A 6,480-nucleotide genomic window follows, 5' to 3' on the forward strand; every position below is an offset into this window, starting at 1 on the left:
TTGCCAGCAAATTCAGAGACATTATTCTCCTCCTCTACTAGCCAGAACTGGAAACCTGTGAGCGCTTTTGTGCCCCTCTGCTCAAGAGGGATGTGGAAATGCTAGAGAGGATCCAGTAGCAGGAGACCAAGTGGCCAGGGGCCTAGAGCAAAGGACCTGTGAAGAGATACTGAGGGGCAGGGCTTGTTTAATTTGGTACAGAAGAAGCTAAGGGGTGATCTAATAGCAGTTTAAATCTACCTGAAGGGCAATTAGAAAGATGACAGAGCCAATCTCTCCTCTAGGAAGATGGTTGGGACAGATCACTTAAGGAGTGTGGGATCCTCTACACCTGGAGCTCCACAAGCCTTGGCTGGACAGAGCTGCCATGATCGTCCTGCTCTGAGTGAGAGGTTGGACTGGTGACTTTCTCAGGTGCCTCTCAACACTGCTGTGGTGTCTGCAAAGGCTGCAAAACCCACCTGAGCAGCATGGCAGGGCATGGACGGGCCATTCTGCATCCCACAGGCAGAGCAAAGGTGTGCCGTGGGAGGGCTTGGATGCACGGACACAGACCCGTATTTCATGTAGCACAGGAAGTAGAAACAGGAAAATGAGGAAAATAGAGAAGGGAAATAGATGAAGAAGTGGATCAAAACTGATTATATGAAATTAACAGTTTTGTAAAAGCTTTAAAAGTACCTACTACCATTTCTGAAGCTATTTTGTGAATTCAAAATTCCTCCCTGAAACCTAACTGAAGATCCAGTCAAACCATTTAAACCTTCTGCACTTTTCCTACTTGGGCAACCAGAGATGGCATCTGCTTATTAGACTTTCAAACTATCCATAGAAGTTATGTCAAGAAAGTAGGGTTATTGGCTGAGCAAGAGTGTGAGATTTTTAGACTTAAAAAAGATATGTTTGGAAAAGCAATAAAGTAAAAAGAAAAAATTATAGTTGATCTAAAAAACTTCCTGCAGGTTTCACTGTTTTTCTTTTAACAAGTCAGGGTGACATTTTCCTCTAATAGAACAGAAAGTTTTTGAAATTTCATTTTGGAAATGAATCAAAATCCCCCAAACAAAATGTCACATTTCGCTTTGCTGAACTGCATCTTTTCATTTTGAGTCAGTGTGACGTTAATTTCTACTTGCCAGAACCGTTACCGTGCCTAGTTCAGGAAACTCATACGTTCCTTCTTCATGGCTGAAGCTTCCCAGCAGATGGACTCCCTATAAAAATCTCCGGATGTACCACATGAGTTCACTTGCTGGCCAATCATGACATAACGAATCTGCTTCTGACCAGACCCCTGGACGGCCCCAGCCTGGCTCACCCCCATGCCGCCTGTGCATTTATAACAGCAAGGTGAGCTTGGCCCTTAGCATGTATTATCAATGCACTAACATAACTTCATAGTCATAAAACAATTAGAATTGGTGCTGTGGCTGGTGCTGCAGGCCGTTTCGAGTCCCAGTGAGGCAGCGCAGCAGTCCTTCGTTAAGACATTAGGTGTCGTCACCAATCCACCAGCTTTTCAGGTCAGCCCCATGTGAAGTTTGCTCCTATGAGCATGTCACTGGCAAGTTGCTATTCCTTTTACAGGCCAGGTTAAATATTAACATAAGAATATGCAGCTTTGGGGCAGAAATCATATGTTATCTTATCGCCGCCGCGATGTCACCACGAAGCTGTGCTGCGAAGCCTGGGCAAGTGAAGCTTGCACACATAACTTCCTCGAGACGTCCCAGCTGAGTAGCAACGCAAAGGCAGCACTCCTGAGCGCACGTCCGCATCCGCGGGAGGAGCTGCTTGCCAGGAAAAGCAGGCATTTGCTCACGTGAACGCACCTAGGGGCGAACCCTGCGCTGCGGGAAAGGATTTCCTTGAGGCGGAAAGGTAAGGCTCAACCCCAGCGGGGTTTTAAGTTATTTTAAACGCTGTTCGTTTCACCCTGCAGAGCGATAGCGTGAACGGGATTGCTCCGAATTTGGAAACTGGAGGTTTGGAAAATCATTTTCGCGGTTAGAGGGAGCCTCTGGGAAGGCGATCCAGGTAACCACTCCAAAGTCACTACCGCTTCCTGGCACAAGGAGCGGCAGCTGAAATGACATTTAACCCTCTCCCCTACTCTGGGTGGCCGCGGGGAGGCAGGCAGGGGAAGCGGGACGACATCGGCCCCCTCCTTCAGCACCTCGGCTTCAGTGTGTGGAACGGCCGGCCCCGGCCTCCAACCTGCACAGCTTTCCCTGGTGGCTCCATCCCTAACGAGTCACAAAGCCTACTGAAAAGAAACATCAGATTTCTTGCAATACCCCAAGCACCCTGGGCACCGAATCGGTCCCCCCTCGCCCCGGGAATGGAGCATCTCAGATAGCTTTGGGTGATCTTGCCTCCTTGCTCCCGTAATGATAAAGTGATAAAAAGAGAAGGAAAAGGCTCAGACTGAGGACAAGAGCTTGTGAGCAGAATTTGTACTGGTACTAAATGTTCCTTACGCAAATCGCACATTAACCTGCAGAGACACAGAAAATAGTGGAGGAACATAAAAAGCATCTCAAGCCAAACCCCAGGTGTTTAATTCATTGTAAAGCACAATATTCATTTTCATTTGGGGACTGGGTAATATTTCTAGGCCCTTTGAAAGCCAGTTTTGAAATGTAAAAAGTAAAGCAAAAAGTTATGTTTTTCAGGTCATTGTCATGTGACCGTGGGCCCTATGAGGGCCCTCTGCGCTTCTCCCTTCTCATTTTACTTCACTCCAAATTATTTACTGATTTTGGACCGAATTTGGGCGCAGGCTCTGTCCCACCCACAGCTGCAGAGTTGGGCAAGTTTATTCTTCTCCAAAAAAACTCCCCCAGCTCAATTTATACTCCTGCAGCTGGATTGATAAATGGGATAACAGACCATGGCTGCCATTTTTTGGTGAGGTAGTGGCTCAAGGGGTCCTCTCCCAACCTGCATGCCTGCGGTTGTACCCTCCTGGGGAAGGGCAGGACACAGACTTTGGATTTGTTTCCTGGTGATTTACTTGTGCTGTTTCTGTTAATGCGATACGTAATAATAACACAGAAACACTACTGGCTGTTTCGTGCATGTGCTCAGGCTAATGCAGTGAAAGACGAAGGAGGAATCTCTTTCAGCCCTGCCCTGCAGCACTCCCTTTCCGGCTGCCCGTACAAAAGCTCCTCAGCACACCGAACGTGAAAGTGAGCAGGTATTCAAGGAAAAAATGAAATCTTTCAAAACCTATCAAGCAAAACTAAATCAGCTTACAAGCTAACCCTTCCCCACCCAACACACACACAAAAATCAGTGCATGGACTCTGTTTACGGTGTTGATTAATTAACAGTGCTGCCCTTTAGGTTTCGAAGGCAAACTGAAAGCTTGCAAAATAGAAAGTGCAGAACAACCTGCCAGCCGGCCGCATCACAGCCTCCCCGTGTAACTCGGACAGGCGCCCTGCTTCAGAGCCTGGTTAGTGAGCAGAGCTGTAGCATGGTTTGACACACCAATTAGACACTTTTGCAAAGGCAACAAAGGTGTTTTTGTTGTTTGGCCTGCCGGGGCAGGCTGCAGCGCGGCTCTCCCTGCGTGTGGCCGGCGCGGCGCCCTGCCTTCCCGTAAGGGGCCTCCTCTTACGAAGAGCTACCTACTGTTTCGTGACAAAGATCGGCCATCCTCGGCTGCTCTTGCAGAAGTGCTGCTGGAAGTTAATGCAAGATCATAGTGTGAAAGGGGGCAAAAGATTGCTCACTCAAGGGCAGCAAAGCAGCTGGGTGAGGGCTTTGTTCCTCAGTGCAGTTTTGGTTTTAGCAAAAGGGGGATTTAAAAGATACACTTGCTACAGGAAACTCGTAGTGTCTCTGTGGGGATATTCGTATTTATGCACACTGCAGAGCGACCTACAAAGGACACCTCCAAAAACAAGCTGCTTCCCACTCAATCCTCCTGCCCCGTAGGACCCCCCCAAAGTTCATGGGCCTCTTCTGTAGCTCAGAGAAGTCAGTGGAAGGCTGTCCATTGCTCCTAGCAGATGTAGTTGGTGGAAGAAAATGTAGATCTTACCATACCTGTGCACTGTTAAAAATCACTATGTTAGATATATGAAGGAATAATTCATACCTACCTGCCTGTACTGTCTTGACTGGCTGAACAAGATAAAAGCGATATTAGCCTTGTATTTTTAGGGTAGATGATCACTGATTATTCATATTTAGGTCTAAATTTGAAGACTATGATAGAACTCACAGACATGATCTCATAGCAAATGATAGATTAACAGCAGGCAGTGTACTGAAAGTCACATCATTTATTCAGAGTCCTAGCAAGGCATTAGTCTCCTTAAGAAAGTGAAGTGTTTACACTAGCTAAGATACAAAATACAAATGCATAGGGATCCGTTTTCATTAATAGGAACGGTGTGGATAAATACTGTCATGCTTTGCTATGCAGCTCCTGGTTCATGGGCAGCTAAATACAATTTTAAGATTAATTCTAAGAAGGGTTGTGAATGGCTCTGTCTCTCATCGTGATAGCTGTTTATGTGCGCTTCAAACAGTCAGGAAGAATTCAAACAAGCTGTGAAAATCAAAAAGGTCAGAATGTCAACATGTTACAGACCCCATGGGATGTACAGGGAGTAGTATTGTAAAGGCTGGTTACAATTAGATTCAAGAAAAAATAGATAATTCGAAGACTCACTTGAGCTTAGGACAGTGTCTCAATCTCAGTAATATCAGTTAGGAATAGAAATCATGATTATTTGATCTTGAATACCAGGAAAAGGATCATATGAAATGAAAAATGGTCTCGTTGTAAGGCACCTCATCAATGAGCTCTCAATGTAATTCTCAATGTGATGAAAATTAGAAAACTCGTAGTTCTGGAAATGATGCCATCCACAGACATGTGGGGAATCCCTGTCATTCAGAAAGTGACAAATAGAAAAGAGAGGAAATGGGTTTTAGCTGTTTTTCTGGATTAACTGTTTATAAAGCAATGCATTAAGCTATGTATATAGGTTTGATTGCTGAGGTAATCTTCAAGCTGTTGCATGTTTTAAAGAATTACAGTTCACCTTTATAAGTTTCAAGAGAGCTTTGAATAACTTAATGGAAAAAATGAGCCATTGAAGGTGAACTGAAATATGCTTTATCTTATATTATCTGGCTTTATTAATTATCAGTAGAAGTGGAGTTTGCTTTGGATTTAATGTTTCATTGCTCACACACAGATATGCTTAGAAGAATGCTGTGCATGGTAAAGGTAACAAACCCAGGAAAGTGAAAAACATTTTTTAAAGCTTTTTGTAAGCATGGGAGAACTCAGAGTCAATCATACAAGGAGACAGGGAGGGCTAGGCTTGTATAAACCAGCAAAACAAAGAATGAGAAGATTCTCATCTGTAAATACATGCAGAGGGTGGGAGGAAAGAGGGGAGCTATTTATATTACAGAACAATTCTTGGCACAAACCTGAGTAGATACAAACTGCCTAGGATTAAATGTGAGCTGGAAATTAGAAAATTATGTTGACATCGGAGCAATGAGATTATGGACCATATGCCTTGGGTGTGTGTATGGAGGTTCTGGCTGCAACATCACAATGGAGATTGGGGTCTGGTTGCATTCATACAAATATTAAACATCTCTTTTGTGTGAAATAATACAACATATCCTCCTCTGCTCATGCCAGCTAATGATTGAATGAAATATTAAGTTTGCAGTAATTTGTAAAGTAATCCATTAATGAGTAAACTAAGATGAACAAAACCTGCATCCTTTAAAAAGCACTTCATTGTTCTGAACAGTCTTAGCAAGGGAAAAACAGCCATTCCAGACTTTCTTTCTCCTAGAAAATAGTTGAACACTTATGCTCAAGTTAAATTTGCAGACACAGGGTTTTAATTACACTACCATGGACTGTAGTATGTAATTGCTGTAATTATGCAGACTATAGCCTGAATCATCAGGGTAACATTGGCAGTCCCTGTGCTTCCTCTGGATGAACATTTCCCAGTAAGCAAAGAAAGACTGATGAGGTAGACCTCTCCGGCAGGACTGGTTGGTCTGCAGAGAGCTTGTGAAATCTCTGTCCTTGGAGATATTCAAAATTTGGCTGGACAAGGCCCTGTGCAAATGATCTAACTTTGAAGTTAGCCCTACTTGGAACATGGTGGTGGGCTAAAGACCTCCATAGGTCCTTTCCCACCAAAATCTCTCTGTGCTCCTGTCAAAGTGTAACCATGTCACAGTGAGCTGCAGGGGAGCTCTGCCTTCGTTCGATGTGCCAGCTTGGTTACCCCTGCCCTGACCCAGCACAAGGCTGAGAGAGAGCAGACCTGAGCTAAGAGGCAGGTGAAGAGGTGGCAGCAGCCCCAGGGTAGGAGGGTGAAAGAGCTGCACCCAGTCAGATGCAGAGCATCAGCAGTTTTCTGAGGTGAGGCTCAGCAACTGTGTCCCTCCCTCTCTGCTGCATCTGCAACTGTCAAG

Source organism: Dromaius novaehollandiae, chromosome 1 (assembly GCF_036370855.1).
Source record: "Dromaius novaehollandiae isolate bDroNov1 chromosome 1, bDroNov1.hap1, whole genome shotgun sequence".
Lineage (NCBI taxonomy): Eukaryota > Metazoa > Chordata > Aves > Casuariiformes > Dromaiidae > Dromaius > Dromaius novaehollandiae.